The 16,777-nt window shown below is 47.5% G+C and overlaps 1 long non-coding RNA gene across 1 annotated transcript in view; it reads left to right on the forward strand.

The window, feature by feature from the left end:
- Positions 1-2,221: 2,221 nt before the first annotated feature.
- The window catches only part of LOC142906431 (uncharacterized), a 59,742-nt gene continuing 45,186 nt past the window's right edge, over positions 2,222-16,777 (forward strand). Inside the window, exons 1-2 of the long non-coding RNA XR_012930242.1 lie at positions 2,222-2,389; positions 6,813-6,907. This is a non-coding gene — a long non-coding RNA (uncharacterized LOC142906431). The remainder of the gene's footprint in view (positions 2,390-6,812; positions 6,908-16,777) is intronic.

Genomic DNA, 16,777 nt, shown 5'->3' on the forward strand with positions numbered 1-16,777 from the left:
CTCTGGGTTGTTCTTCGTGCTTTTGGAGTACCTGACCCTCTGCTCACGATCATTAAGGACCTTCGTGATGGTGAGCGGGCCCGGGTAAAACTACGTGGCCGGGAGTCAGAGCCATTCCCTGTACACCTTGGGGTGCGACAGGGATGTCCTCTGGCTCCCACATTATTTAACATCTATTTTGACCACGTAGTTCGTGAAGCCTTCAATAGCTGTACCGGGGGAATCTCCATATGGTACAGATATAATGGGAGGCTGATCGATGCCCGGGTGCGGTCAAGGGATGGCTCCCTATTACTCAACCACGTTATGTATGCCAATGATTTGGTAATAGCTGCTCATTCAGAGGAGGAGTTGGAGACGCTGCTGCTGAGATTGGAGCGTGCCACTAAGAGATGGGGCCTTACCATCAGCCCCACCAAAACTAAGCGCCTGCCTGGGTGTTTTGTTCCATCGGACACTCCACCCCCACAACTCCCAATCGGTGATGGGGCAGTTGTGGAGGGAGTGGAGAGTCTCCCATACATGGGCAGTGTACTTATGACCGGCTCCAGTTTAACAGCAGAGGTCTCACTCCGAATCAGTCAAGCGGCAATATCTTTTCATCGGTTGCGTACGCTGTGTGGAAGCTACCTGGTCTGTTGCTCCGCACTAAGCTTCAGGTTTTCTCGGCCACGGTCATTCCCTGCCTTCTCTACGCTTGCGAAACGTGGACCCCCCTAATGGAACATCTTCGCCGGTTGGAAACATTTACGCTAGCCTGCCTACGATCCATCCTGGGTTTAACCAGGCTGGATTGTATGAGGAGCTCACAAATCCTTGAAAGATCTGTGCAGGGTCCTCCGGCAGGCAAGGCTGCGTTGGCTGGGTCATGTAGCCCGCATGCCCAGCCACCGCATGCCGAAACAGCTTTTGTTCGGCCGGATCGAGGGGGCTAAATGGGAGCGGCACGGACTAGAGAAGAGATGGAGTGATGTGGTACAGGAGGACGTGGAGCTGAGTGGACTTGCCGATGACTGGTACCAGCGGTGTCAAGATCGGCCTCTGTGGAGGAGGCTTGTGAAGGACGCTACTGGGCAGTTGGAGGCAGTTGCCCTCCCAACAACAACGGAGGGCGGAGGAGCGACGCTCACAACAACGATCGGAGCGCCGGGTGGCTAAAGCACAGCAGGTTGGCACAGTAGGGAGTACAGGTGGTGCATCAGCCACTCGTCTCAGTCATCTCAGTCAGTCGACCCGAGGCACCTGGGTCTGCCCCGTGACCTCCTGCTCGCGGGCGTTCGACACTTCACGTGGCCTCAAGGTGCACATGGCCTGGCACAAGCGTCGTGGTGACGTCACTGCCACTTAGTAGCGAATGGCTGTTGTTGTTGTTGCCTGACGAGGTGTGTATGTATGATGAGGTGAGTGTATGTGACGAGGTGTGTGTGTATGACGAGGTGTGTGTGACGAGGTGTCTGCTTGTGTCTGACGAGGTGTGTATGTATGACGAGGTGTGTGTGACGAGGTGTGTGTGTATGTATGACGAGGTGTGTATGTATGACGAGGTGTGTGTGTGTGACGAGCTGTCTGCGTGTGCCTGACGAGGTGTGTATGTATGACGAGGTGTGTGTGTATGACGAGGTGTGTATGTATGACGAGGTGAGTGTATGTGACGAGGTGTATGTGGGGAGCGGTGGTGTAGCGGTTAGCGCGCTGCGCTATGAACCTGGCGACCCGGGTTCGATTCCCGCTCACGGCCAACACCAGTGACGATTACCTGAACCGGTTCCGGGCCTCCCCTAGGTCGACTCAGCCTCAAATGAGTACCTGGTGCGGTGTGTAAATATCGCCACTAGGGAGACAAAGGCGGTCGGGCGTGGTGCTGGCCACCCACCCCCTCGTGTACCGTTCCGGCCTTCATAGGTGCTCGCTAACAGCACTTGCCCCTACAGTCTGTTAAGGCTACACGGGGGATCTTTGTCTTTATCTTTGTGTGTGTATGACGAGGTGTTCTCAGGCTCGCTACTCGAGTCCCTGGTCCCTGGAGCTCGCGGCTCCTCTCGTCTCCGCGTCGACTTCGCGCTCTCCCGGGACGACCTCTTCCAGTGGGAACAGCGGACACGGGGGCTCGGGGGGCAGCGGAGAGGGGGCCCCGTGGGGGAGCGAGGGGGCCATGTGGGGGAGCGAGGGGGCCCCGTGGAGGAGCGAGGGGGCCCCACGGGGGAGCGAGGGGGCCCCACGGGGGAGCGAGGGGGCCCCGCGGGGGAGCGAGGGGGGCCAGCGGGGTCCCTCCTGCAGCAGTCCCTTGCCGTGGTGCGGGCGCTGGAGGAGGAGAAGGAGCGCTGGGAGCAGGAGCTGAGGGCGGCCCGGACCCGGTTCCTACTGCACATGCGGAGAATCAGCTTCCAGCGTGAGGGCCTCCTTCACACTCTCCTTCACTCTCTCCTTCACTCTCTCCTTCACTCTCTCCTTCACTCTCCTCCTTCACTGTCCTCCTTCACTCTCTCCTTCACTCTCTCCTTCACACTCTCCTTCACTCTCCTCCTTCACTCTCTCCTTCACTCTCTCCTTCACACTCTCCTTCACTCTTTCCTTTACTCTCTCCTTCATTCTCTCCTTCACTCTCTCCTTCACTCTCTCCTTCACTCTCCTTCACTCTTTCCTTCACTCTCTCCTTCACTCTCCTCCTTCACTCTCTCCTTCACTCTCCTCCTTCACTCTCTCCTTCACTCTCTCCTTCACTCTCTCCCTCACTCTCCTCCTTCACTCTCTCCTTCACTCTCTCCTTCACTCTCTCCTTCACTCTCTCCTTCACTCTCCTCCTTCACTCTGCTCCTGCACCCACCTGTGCCGTTCTGCTGCACTAAACTGTAAATACACTTCCTGAATTGAAAAGCATTCTCCTAAACGTAGCTTCTGAAAAACAAGTGACTGTCTTCGTGGTCAGATAAAACAGTGTTCCTTGTTCACTTCAAGCTTTCGTGACTGCAGGAATTCATATTCTTTGGGTCTTTCGGTAAAGCCACCTAGACAGAACAAATAATATATAACAATATTACGACGTTTTGATTGCAACACAAGCAATCGTCATCAGGTGAACAAAATATCACGCAGAAGAGCTGCTCAAGCAGGATGTTGCCTAGGTTTGAGATGGGTGTAGCCCAAGGGAAAGTGGGCGGGGCTAGAGATGGAATTTGCATGTCAATGTAAGATCGGAGAGCTGCTCAAGCAGGATGTTGTGTAGGTTTGAGATGGGTGTAGCCCAAGGGTAAGTGGGCGGGGCTAGAGCTGGAATTTGCATGTCAATGTAAGATCGGAGAGCTGCTCAAGCAAGGTGTTACGTAGGTTTGAGATGGGTGTAGCCCAAGGGTAAGTGGGCGGGGCTAGAGATGGAATTTGCATGTCAATGTAAGATCGGAGAGCTGCTCAAGCAGGATGTTACATAGGTTTGAGATGGGTGTAGCCCAAGGGTAAGTGGGCGGGGCTAGAGATGGAATTTGCATGTCAATGTAAGATCGGAGAGCTGCTCAGGCAGGGTGTTACGTAGGTTTGAGATGGGTGTAGCCCAGGGGTCGGGAACCTTTTTGACTAAGAGAGCCATGAAAGCAAAAAATTTGGAAATTTATTTCAGTGAGAGCCATATAATATATTTTAAAAGTGAATTCAACTAAATGTCAGTATAATAAGCCTCTGAATTTATTCTTTTAAATAATGTTGTTATAACACTCACCATTAATGCGACTTATGGTGCTGCATGGATTTGCTGATGTCTTTGTAGTCGGGTTGGTACTTGGTGAGGTTAAGCTTCATGCAAGCGTTGAGGCTTTCATCCGTTAAACGTGATCGTAGGTTGGACTTGATGTTTTTAAGATGTGAGAATGACTGCTCACATGCATACGTAGATCCAAACATGGTCAATACAGCAATACTCACACGCTGCAGTGTGTGGTATGTGACAGGAAGCGCGTTCCAAGTTTTGAGAATCAGCTGGTCTTCGGGTTGGAGTTTTTTCATTTCTGTCCACATGTGCTTGCTCGCCAACTCCGCTTTCTGTCGTGTGATTCTTTCCAAATCTTCATTCAGTGACTTGAACTTATTCACCCACATGTCTGAGGCCTTCAGGTCAGCCACTTCTGCTTCAAAATCTCTGACGGAGACACCAGGGATGTAATTCAGGTCGGCTGTGTTCAGTGAACACTCGTTTGGATGGGTGATGAACTTAAAAAGACGAGTGTGCTCACGAAATTCTCCAAAGCGTGCTTTGAAGGACTGTAGGAGACTGGATGTGCAGCCAGCTAGCTGGTGGAGATCAAGGTTTTGAATGGGCTCACTTGCTGTGCATGCATCTTTAAATTGGCTCAGTTTTTCAAAATGTAGTAAACGACCTGTTTCAAGATCCGTGATGAAAAGCTCCAGCTTGTTTTCAAAAGCAAATACAGCTTGTTGAAGGGATAACACTGTATTTCCAATGCCTTGCATTTTCACGTTGAGCTGGTTCAGATGTTCAGTCAGATCTACGAGATAGTAAAACTTGAGGAGCCACTCGGTGTCGGCTAGCTCAGGATGCCCGACGCCTTTCATTTCAAGGAAAGTCCGGATTTCGTTCAGGCAAGCCGCAAAACGGCTAAGCACCTTCCCTCTTGACAACCAACGCACATTGCTGTGCAAAAGCAGACCAGGATAGTTATTTACAACTTCATCCAGCAGTGTTTTAAACTGGCGATCATTTAAGGCTCGGGCAACAATAAAGTTGATCACACGAATGACCAGCGACATCACTTCGCCAAACTGCCTGTCACACATCTGAGCACAAAGTGCCTCCTGGTGTATAATGCAATGGAAACTTAGGATGGGTCTATTTTCATGTTCACGGAGAAGCGCCACAAATCCTTTGTTTTTCCCCACCATACACGGAGCACCATCAGTACACACTGAGAGAAGTTTATCCATAGGTAGACTTTTTTCTTGAGCAAACTCCATGAAAGACTTGAATAAATCCTCACCTCTTGTGGACCCTTTTAATGGCAGAACAGCAAGACTTTCTTCGCGCAGTGTGTCACCAACAGCATATCTTGCAATCACGCTGAACTGCGACAAATGGCTCACGTCTGTTGACTCATCCAAAGCCAGAGAAAAGAACGGCGCTGCATTTATGTCCTTCACTTGCGTTTCCTCCACTTTGTTTGCCATTACGATGGTACGATCATGAACAGTTCTTGCCGACAGAGGCATGTCTTGTATCCGTTTGATTATCTTGTCTTTGTTCGGAAGATCATCAAAAGTTCATTGGCTACATCCAGCATGAACGTTTTAGCATACTCGCCATCTGTGAATGGTTTTCCGTTCCTCACTATTGCTAAAGAACCAGCAAAGCTAGCCGAATTATAGTCACCTTGCCGGGTCCATACGCGGAGTTGCTGCTGGCTAGCTTGCACCCTGCTCAGAAGCTCTTGGCACGCTTTCTTTCTGCTGTCTCCCGCAGGGTATTTTGATGCAAAGGTAGCGTGGCGCGTGTCGAAGTGCCGCTTTACATTCGACCGTTTCAACGATGTAATTTTGTCATTGCAAATTAGACACACCGCAGAACCCGCTCTCTCCACAAAGGCGAATTCTTCGGTCCATTCGTCCTGAAATGTACGATACTCGTCGTCTTTTTTTCTTTTCGCCATCTTCTTCGTCGAAGGGTTAGCTTTGAGCTAATGACCGAGCAGACGCAGTCTCAGACTGATTCAAAAGGGGGCGTTTACCTATTTTACCCAGCAACGGCAAACGTAGGCCAGTATCATCCAATTAAAATAATGGACAATTGCTCCTGCAGCCCTGAACAGGACATGCGCAGTGAAAAATCGATGGATGGATTAAAACAAGTGAGAATATTTTGTTTTATCTGCGAGCCATATGCAATCATCAAAAGAGCCACATCTGGCTCGCGAGCCATAGGTTCCCGACCCCTGGTGTAGCCCAAGGGTAAGTGGGCGGGGCTAGAGATGGAATTTGCATGTCAATGTAAGATCGGAGAGCTGCTCAGGCAGGGTGTTACGTAGGTTTGAGATGGGTGTAGCCCAAGGGTAAGTGGGCGGGGCTAGAGATGGAATTTGCATGTCAATGTAAGATCGGAGAGCTGGGATACTGCCACGACGACGCAGCAGCTGTAGAAGTGGCCATTGTATTGGGAGAGATTAGCATGTCAATGTAAGCGAACCGCCGCATCCGTCTCAAGATTTTGTCCATGAAAACATTGACTACAACTGGAGATAAGGGCGAACCCATTGGGGTACCTTCAACTTGTTTGTAGAATGTTCCATTCTAGTTGAAGTAAGTGTTGGTGATCTTACATTGACATGCAAATTCTATCTCTGGCCCCGCCCACTTACGCTTGGGCTGCACCCATCTCAGGCCTATATAACAACATGCTGCTGCCTCAGCAGCTCTCCCGCGTGATATTCGTTTTCACCTGATGACGATTGCTCGTGTTGCGATCGAAACGTCGTGAATGTTTTTTATTATTTGTTCTATCTACATGGCTTTACCGAGCGACCCAATCAACAGTGTTCGTTGTATTTGTGTGTGTGTGTTTAAAGTAATTGATTTACCTTCCCTGTACTTTGCACTCCTATTCTCCTGTCGTGTTTTTTGTGTTGTTTGTTAGTGTCACGTTCTGACCCCGTGCCCCCTACTGGACATCTGTGGAAAGAAGAGCTTCATAGCTCATCGGATTCCTCCTGCAGTCTAAATACAACATTGTGATACTAAACGCACATGCTGATACACTACCCACACTCCCATGAATTCGAATCCACTCTGCTGCACTCCCCCTCCCCCCTCGCTGTCAGTGCTGCACGTGCAGGAGGAGCTGCGCCGGGCACTCGACCAGGGTCACGTGATCCCGCAGAGGCGACACCTCGAGCTGTGGCACCGTCACGTGCAGGTGAGAGTCACGTGCAGGTGAGAGCCACGTTAATGTGAGAGTGTAGCATGTTAATGTGAGAGAGTAGCATGTTAATGTGAGAGAGTAGCGTGTTAATGTGAGAGAGTAGCGTGTTAATGTGAGAGAGTAGCGTGTTAATGTGAGAGAGTAGCGTGTTAATGTGAGAGAGTAGCGTGTTAATGTGAGAGAGTAGCATGTTGATGTGAGAGAGTAGCATGTTAATGTGAGTAGCATGTTAATGTGAGAGAGTAGCGTGTTAATGTGAGAGAGTAGCGTGTTAATGTGAGAGAGTAGCGTGTTAATGTGAGAGAGTAGCATGTTGATGTGAGAGAGTAGCATGATACTCTTTCACATCTACATGCTACTCTCTCATGCTACTCTTTCACATTAATATGCTAATTTTTACCTGGCAGCCCTCTGATTGGTGGAAAACCCACCACCGTCGCGGTTGCCGCCCACCACTCACATTCTCATTGGCTGCTGACATTTGGGCTACGCCCATTTTAAACCTTTGCAAACAATTTGCCTTTAGAGGCTAACCCCCTTTTCCTGATGACGACCGCTTGTGTTGCGATCGAAACGTCGTAGCTTTTTGTTATTTTCTTTGAACCGATCTACGTGACTTTACCGAAAGAGCCCAAATAATAAGATTTCCTGCAGTCGTAAAAGTTTTAAGTCGAGATGGTTCTGATGTTGATGGTGGTGATGTGGTGATGATGCTGATGTTGTTGGTGGGTCTGATGTTGATGTTAGTGGTCATTGATGGTGTTTGTGACGTTGATGATGCTGGTGATGTTGATAATGATGGTGTTGATGTTGGTGGTAGTGTTGTTAATGATGTGTATGATCTTTGTGGTGTTGTTCATGGTGATGGTGTATGATGTTAATGGTGATGTTGGTGGTGATGTTGGTGTTGATGTTGATGGTGATGTTGATGGTGATGTTGATGTTGGTGGTGATGTTGATGTTGGTAGTGATGGTGATATTGATGTTGATGTTGGTGGTGATGTTGGTGGTGATGTTGATGTTGGTGGTGATGGTGATGTTGGTGGTGATAGTGATATTGGTGCTGATATTGATGGTGATGTTGGTGGTGATGTTGATGGTGATGTTGATGGTGATGTTGGTGGTGATGGTGATGTTGATGTTGGTGGTGATGTTGATGGTGATGTTGATGTTGGTGTTGATGGTGATGTTGGTGGTGATGTAGATGGTGATGTTGATGTTGGTGGTGATGTTGATTGTGATGTTGGTGGTGATGTTGATGGTGATGTTGATGTTGATGGTAATGTGATGATCATGCTGATGTTGATGGTGGTTCTGATGTTGATGTTAGTGGTCATTGATGGTGGTTGTGATGCTGATGGTGATGTTGATGTTGGTGGTGATGTTGATGGTGATGTTGATGGTGATGTTGGTGGTGATTGTGATGTTGATGTTGGTGGTGATGTTGATGTTGGTGGTGATGTTGGTGCTGATGTTGGTGGTGATGTTGATGTTGGTGGTGATGTTGGTGTTGATGTTGGTGGTGATGTTGATGGAGATGTTGATGGTGATGTTGGTGTTGATGTTGGTGGTGATGTTGGTGGTGATGTTGATGGTGATGTTGATGGTGATGTTTGTGTTGATGTTGGTGTTGATGTTGGTGTTGATGTTGGTGGTGATGTTGGTGTTGATGTTGATGGTGATGTTGGTGGTGATGTTGATGGTGATGTTGATGTTGGTGGTGATGTTGGTGTTGATGTTGGTGGTGATGTTGGTGGTGATGTTGGTGGTGATGTTGATGTTGGTGGTGATGTTGGTGGTGATGTTGGTGGTGATGGTGATGTTGGTGGTGATGTTGATGTTGGTGGTGATGTTGGTGGTGATGTTGATGTTGGTGGTGATGTAGGTGGTGATGTTGATGTTGGTGGTGATGTTGGTGGTGATGTTGATGGTGATGTTGGTGTTGATGTTGGTGTTGATGTTGGTGTTGATGTTGGTGGTGATGTTGGTGTTGATGTTGGTGGTGATGTTGGTGGTGATGTTGATGGTGATGTTGATGTTGGGGGTGATGTTGGTGTTGATGTTGGTGGTGATGTTGGTGGTGATGTTGGTGGTGATGTTGGTGGTGATGTTGATGGTGATGTTGGTGGTGATGTTGGTGGTGATGTTGGTGGTGATGTTGATGTTGGTGGTGATGTTGATGTTGGTGGTGATGTTGGTGGTGATGTTGGTGGTGATGTTGGTGGTGATGTTGATGGTGATGTTGATGGTGATGTTGATGGTGATGTTGGTGGTGATGTTGATGGTGATGTTGATGGTGATGTTGGTGTTGATGGTGATGTTGATGGTGATGTTGGTGTTGATGTTGGTGTTGATGTTGATGGTGATGTTGATGGTGATGTTGGTGGTGATGTTGGTGGTGATGTTGGTGGTGATGTTGATGGTGATGTTGGTGTTGATGTTGGTGGTGATGTTGGTGGTGATGTTGATGTTGGTGGTGATAGTGATGTTGATGTTGGTGGTGATGTTAGTGGTGATGTTGGTGGTGGTGATGGTGATGTTGGTGGTGATGTTGGTGATGATGTTGGTGGTGATGTTGGTGGTGATGTTGATGGTGATGTTGGTGTAGGTGGTGATGTTGGTGGTGATGTTGGTGTTGGTGGTGATGGTGATGTTGGTGGTGATGTTGATGTTAGTGGTGATGTTGATGTTGGTGGTGATGTTGATGGTGATGTTGGTGGTGATGTTTGTGGTGATGGTGTTGATGTTGGTGGTGATGTTGGTGGTGATGTTGGTGTTGATGTTGGTGTTGATGGTGATGTTGGTGGTGATGGTGATGTTGGTGTTGATGTTGGTGGTGATGTTGGTGGTGATGTTGGTGGAGATGTTGGTGGTGATGTTGGTGTTGGTGGTGATGTTGATTGTGATGTTGGTGGTGATGTTGATGGTGATGTTGATGTTGATGGTAATGTGATGATCATGCTGATGTTGATGGTGGTTCTGATGTTGATGTTAGTGGTCATTGATGGTGGTTGTGATGCTGATGGTGATGTTGATGTTGGTGGTGATGTTGATGGTGATGTTGATGGTGATGTTGGTGGTGATTGTGATGTTGATGTTGGTGGTGATGTTGATGTTGGTGGTGATGTTGGTGCTGATGTTGGTGGTGATGTTGATGTTGGTGGTGATGTTGGTGTTGATGTTGGTGGTGATGTTGATGGTGATGTTGATGGTGATGTTGGTGTTGATGTTGGTGGTGATGTTGGTGGTGATGTTGATGGTGATGTTGATGTTGATGGTGATGTTTGTGTTGATGTTGGTGTTGATGTTGGTGTTGATGTTGGTGGTGATGTTGGTGTTGATGTTGATGGTGATGTTGGTGGTGATGTTGATGGTGATGTTGATGTTGGTGGTGATGTTGGTGGTGATGTTGGTGTTGATGTTGGTGGTGATGTTGGTGGTGATGTTGGTGGTGATGTTGATGTTGGTGGTGATGTTGGTGGTGATGTTGGTGGTGATGTTGGTGGTGATGGTGATGTTGGTGGTGATGTTGATGTTGGTGGTGATGTTGATGTTGGTGGTGATGTTGATGTTGGTGGTGATGTAGGTGGTGATGTTGATGTTGGTGGTGATGTTGGTGGTGATGTTGATGGTGATGTTGGTGTTGATGTTGGTGTTGATGTTGGTGTTGATGTTGGTGGTGATGTTGGTGTTGATGTTGGTGGTGATGTTGGTGGTGATGTTGATGGTGATGTTGATGTTGGGGGTGATGTTGGTGTTGATGTTGGTGGTGATGTTGGTGGTGATGTTGGTGGTGATGTTGGTGGTGATGTTGGTGGTGATGTTGGTGGTGATGTTGATGTTGGTGGTGATGTTGATGTTGGTGGTGATGTTGGTGGTGATGTTGGTGCTGATGTTGGTGGTGATGTTGATGGTGATGTTGATGGTGATGTTGATGGTGATGTTGGTGGTGATGTTGATGGTGATGTTGATGGTGATGTTGGTGTTGATGGTGATGTTGATGGTGATGTTGGTGTTGATGTTGGTGTTGATGTTGATGGTGATGTTGATGGTGATGTTGGTGGTGATGTTGGTGGTGATGTTGGTGGTGATCTTGATGGTGATGTTGATGGTGATGTTGGTGTTGATGTTGGTGGTGATGTTGGTGGTGATGTTGATGTTGGTGGTGATGGTGATGTTGATGTTGGTGGTGATGTTAGTGGTGATGTTGGTGGTGGTGATGGTGATGTTGGTGGTGATGTTGGTGATGATGTTGGTGGTGATGTTGGTGGTGATGTTGATGGTGATGTTGGTGTAGGTGGTGATGTTGGTGGTGATGTTGGTGTTGGTGGTGATGGTGATGTTGGTGGTGATGTTGATGTTAGTGGTGATGTTGATGTTGGTGGTGATATTGATGGTGATGTTGGTGGTGATGTTTGTGGTGATGGTGTTGATGTTGGTGGTGATGTTGGTGGTGATGTTGGTGTTGATGTTGGTGTTGGTGTTGGTGTTGATGGTGATGTTGGTGGTGATGGTGATGTTGGTGTTAATGTTGGTGGTGATGTTGGTGGTGATGTTGGTGGAGATGTTGGTGGTGATGTTGGTGTTGATGTTGGTGGTGATGGTGATGTTGGTGTTGATGTTGGTGTTGGTGTTGATGGTGATGTTGGTGGTGATGGTGATGTTGGTGTTGATGTTGGTGGTGATGTTGGTGGTGATGTTGGTGGAGATGTTGGTGGTGATGTTGGTGTTGTTGTTGTTGATGTTGGTGGTGATGGTGATGTTGGTGTTGATGTTGGTGGTGATGTTGGTGGTGATGTTGGTGTTGATGTTGGTGGTGATGTTGGTGGTGATGTTGGTGGTGATGTTGGTGTTGATGTTGGTGGTGATGGTGATGTTGGTGTTGATGTTGGTGGTGATGTTGGTGGTGATGTTGATGTTGATGGTGATGTTGGTGTTGGTGTTGATGTTGGTGGTGATGTTTGTGGTGATGTTGGTGGTGATGTTGGTGGTGATGATGGTGGTGATGTTGGTGGTGATGATGGTGGTGATGTTGGTGGTGATGTTGGTGGTGGTGTTGATGTTGGTGGTGGTGTTGATGTTGGTGGTGATGTTGATGTTGGTGGTGATGGTGATGTTGGTGGTGATGTTGGTGTTGATGTTGGTGGTGATGTTGGTGGTGATGTTGGTGGTGATGTTGGTGGTGATGATGGTGGTGATGGTGATGTTGGTGGTGATGTTGGTGGTGATGTTGGTGGTGATGTTGATGGTGATGTTGGTGGTGATGTTGGTGGTGATGATGGTGATGATGGTGATGTTGATGGTGATGTTGGTGGTGATGATGGTGGTGATGTTGGTGGTGATGTTGATGGTGATGTTGGTGGTGATGTTGGTGGTGATGTTGGTGGTGATGATGGTGGTGATGTTGGTGGTGATGTTGGTGATGATGATGTTGGTGGTGATGGTGATGTTGATGGTGATGTTGGTGGTGATGTTGGTGGTGGTGATGATGGTGATGATGGTGATGTTGATGGTGATGTTGGTGGTGATGATGGTGGTGATGTTGGTGGTGATGTTGATGGTGATGTTGGTGGTGATGTTGGTGGTGATGTTGATGGTGATGTTGATGGTGATGTTGATGGTGATGATGGTGGTGATGATGGTGGTGATGTTGATGGTGATGTTGATGTTGGTGGTGATGTTGATGTTGGTAGTGATGGTGATATTGATGTTGATGGTGATGTTGATGTTGGTGGTGATGTTGGTGGTGATGTTGATGTTGGTGGTGATGGTGATGTTGGTGGTGATAGTGATATTGGTGCTGATGTTGATGGTGATGTTGGTGGTGATGTTGATGGTGATGTTGATGGTGATGTTGGTGGTGATGTTGATGGTGATGTTGATGTTGGTGGTGATGTTGATGGTGATGGTTGATGTTGATGTTGGTGTTGATGGTGATGTTGGTGGTGATGTAGATGGTGATGTTGATGTTGGTGGTGATGTTGATTGTGATGTTGGTGGTGATGTTGATGGTGATGTTGATGGTAATGTGATGATCATGCTGATGTTGATGGTGGATCTGATGTTGATGTTAGTGGTCATTGATGGTGGTTGTGATGATGATGTTGATGTTGGTGGTGATGTTGATGGTGATGTTGATGGTGATGTTGGTGGTGATTGTGATGTTGATGTTGGTGGTGATGTTGATGTTGGTGGTGATGTTGGTGCTGATGTTGGTGGTGATGTTGATGTTGGTGGTGATGTTGGTGTTGATGTTGGTGGTGATGTTGATGGTGATGTTGATGGTGATGTTGGTGTTGATGTTGGTGTTGATGTTGGTGGTGATGTTGGTGGTGATGTTGATGGTGATGTTGATGTTGATGGTGATGGTGATGTTGATGTTGGTGGTGATGTTGGTGTTGATGTTGGTGGTGATGTTGGTGGTGATGATGGTGGTGATGTATGTTGGTGGTGATGTTGGTGGTGATGTTGGTGGAGATGTTGGTGGTGATGTTGGTGTTGATGTTGGTGGTGATGGTGATGTTGGTGTTGATGTGGTGTTGGTGTTGATGGTGATGTTGGTGGTGATGGTGATGTTGGTGTTGATGTTGGTGGTGATGTTGGTGGTGATGTTGGTGGAGATGTTGGTGGTGATGTTGGTGTTGTTGTTGTTGTTGATGTTGGTGGTGATGGTGATGTTGGTGTTGATGTTGGTGGTGATGTTGGTGGTGATGTTGGTGTTGATGTTGGTGGTGATGTTGGTGGTGATGTTGGTGGTGATGTTGGTGTTGATGTTGGTGGTGATGGTGATGTTGGTGTTGATGTTGGTGGTGATGTTGGTGGTGATGTTGATGTTGATGGTGATGTTGGTGTTGGTGTTGATGTTGGTGGTGATGTTTGTGGTGATGTTGGTGGTGATGTTGGTGGTGATGATGGTGGTGATGTTGGTGGTGATGATGGTGGTGATGTTGGTGGTGATGTTGGTGGTGGTGTTGATGTTGGTGGTGGTGTTGATGTTGGTGGTGATGTTGATGTTGGTGGTGATGGTGATGTTGGTGGTGATGTTGGTGTTGATGTTGGTGGTGATGTTGGTGGTGATGTTGGTGGTGATGTTGGTGGTGATGATGGTGGTGATGGTGATGTTGGTGGTGATGTTGGTGGTGATGTTGGTGGTGATGGTGATGTTGATGGTGATGTTGGTGGTGATGTTGGTGGTGATGATGGTGATGATGGTGATGTTGATGGTGATGTTGGTGGTGATGATGGTGGTGATGTTGGTGGTGATGTTGATGGTGATGTTGGTGGTGATGTTGGTGGTGATGTTGGTGGTGATGATGGTGGTGATGTTGGTGGTGATGTTGGTGATGATGATGTTGGTGGTGATGGTGATGTTGATGGTGATGTTGGTGGTGATGTTGGTGGTGATGATGGTGATGATGGTGATGTTGATGGTGATGTTGGTGGTGATGATGGTGGTGATGTTGGTGGTGATGTTGATGGTGATGTTGGTGGTGATGTTGGTGGTGATGTTGATGGTGATGTTGATGGTGATGTTGATGGTGATGATGGTGGTGATGATGGTGGTGATGTTGATGGTGATGTTGATGGTGATGTTGATGTTGGTGGTGATGTTGATGTTGGTAGTGATGGTGATATTGATGTTGATGGTGATGTTGATGTTGGTGGTGATGTTGGTGGTGATGTTGATGTTGGTGGTGATGGTGATGTTGGTGGTGATAGTGATATTGGTGCTGATGTTGATGGTGATGGTGGTGGTGATGTTGATGGTGATGTTGATGGTGATGTTGGTGGTGATGTGATGGTGATGTTGATGTTGGTGGTGATGTTGATGGTGATGGTTGATGTTGATGTTGGTGTTGATGGTGATGTTGGTGGTGATGTAGATGGTGATGTTGATGTTGGTGGTGATGTTGATTGTGATGTTGGTGGTGATGTTGATGGTGATGTTGATGGTAATGTGATGATGTGTGTGGTGAATCTGATGCTATTGATGTTAGTGGTCATTGATGGTGGTTGTGATGCTGATGTTGATGTTGGTGGTGGATGTTGATGGTGATGTGATGGTGATGTTGGTGGTGATTGTGATGTTGATGTTGGTGGTGATGTTGATGTTGGTGGTGATGTTGGTGCTGATGTTGGTGGTGATGTTGATGTTGGTGGTGATGTTGGTGGTGATGTTGGTGGTGATGTTGATGGTGATGTTGATGGTGATGTTGGTGTTGATGTTGGTGTTGATGTTGGTGGTGATGTTGGTGGTGATGTGATGGTGATGTTGATGTTGATGGTGATGTTTGTGTTGATGTTGGTGTTGATGTTGGTGTTGATGTTGGTGGTGATGTTGGTGATGATGTTGATGGTGATGTTAGTGGTGATGTTGATGGTGATGTTGATGTGGTGGTGATGTTGGTGTTGATGTTGGTGGTGATGTTGGTGGTGATGTTGGTGGTGATGTTGATGTTGGTGGTGATGTTGGTGGTGATGTTGGTGGTGATGTTGATGGTGATGTTGATGGTGATGTTGGTGGTGATGTTGATGGTGATGTTGATGTTGGTGGTGATGTTGATGGTGATGGTTGATGTTGATGTTGGTGTTGATGGTGATGTTGGTGGTGATGTAGATGGTGATGTTGATGTTGGTGGTGATGTTGATAGTGATGTTGGTGGTGATGTTGATGGTGATGTTGATGGTAATGTGATGATCATGCTGATGTTGATGGTGGATCCGATGTTGATGTTAGTGGTCATTGATGGTGGTTGTGATGCTGATGTTGATGTTGGTGGTGATGTTGATGGTGATGTTGATGGTGATGTTGGTGGTGATTGTGATGTTGATGTTGGTGGTGATGTTGATGTTGGTGGTGATGTTGGTGCTGATGTTGGTGGTGATGTTGATGTTGGTGGTGATGTTGGTGTTGATGTTGGTGGTGATGTTGATGGTGATGTTGATGGTGATGTTGGTGTTGATGTTGGTGTTGATGTTGGTGGTGATGTTGGTGGTGATGTTGATGGTGATGTTGATGTTGATGGTGATGTTTGTGTTGATGTTGGTGTTGATGTTGGTGTTGATGTTGGTGGTGATGTTGGTGATGATGTTGATGGTGATGTTAGTGGTGATGTTGATGGTGATGTTGATGTTGGTGGTGATGTTGGTGTTGATGTTGGTGGTGATGTTGGTGGTGATGTTGGTGGTGATGTTGATGTTGGTGGTGATGTTGGTGGTGATGTTGGTGGTGATGTTGATGGTGATGTTGGTGGTGATGTTGGTGGTGATGTTGATGTTGGTGATGATGTTGATGTTGGTGGTGATGTTGGTGGTGATGTTGATGTTGGTGGTGATGTTGGTGGTGATGTTGATGGTGATTTTGGTGTTGATGTTGGTGTTGATGTTGGTGTTGATGTTGGTGGTGATGTTGGTGTTGATGTTGGTGGTGATGTTGGTGGTGATGTTGATGGTGATTTTGATGTTGGGGGTGATGTTGGTGTTGATGTTGGTGGTGATGTTGGTGGTGATGTTGGTGGTGATGGTGGTGATGTTGATGGTGATGTTGGTGGTGATGTTGGTGGTGATGTTGGTGGTGATGTTGATGGTGATGTTGGTGGTGATGTTGATGTTGGTTGTGATGTTGATGTTGGTGGTGATGTTGGTGGTGATGTTGGTGGTGATGTTGATGGTGATGTTGATGGTGATGGTGATGTTGGTGGTGATGTTGATGGTGATGTTGATGGTGATGTGGTGTTGATGGTGATGTTGATGGTGATGTTGGTGTTGATGTTGGTGTTGATGTTGATGGTGATATTGATGGTGATGTTGGTGGTGATGTTGGTGGTGATGTTGGTGGTGATGTTGATGGTGATGTTGGTGTTG

This window comes from Petromyzon marinus, chromosome 64 (genome assembly GCF_048934315.1).
Source record: "Petromyzon marinus isolate PM22_M1 ecotype Great Lakes invasive population chromosome 64, UKy_Petmar_22M1.pri1.0, whole genome shotgun sequence".
NCBI classification, from domain to species: Eukaryota; Metazoa; Chordata; class Hyperoartia; order Petromyzontiformes; family Petromyzontidae; genus Petromyzon; species Petromyzon marinus.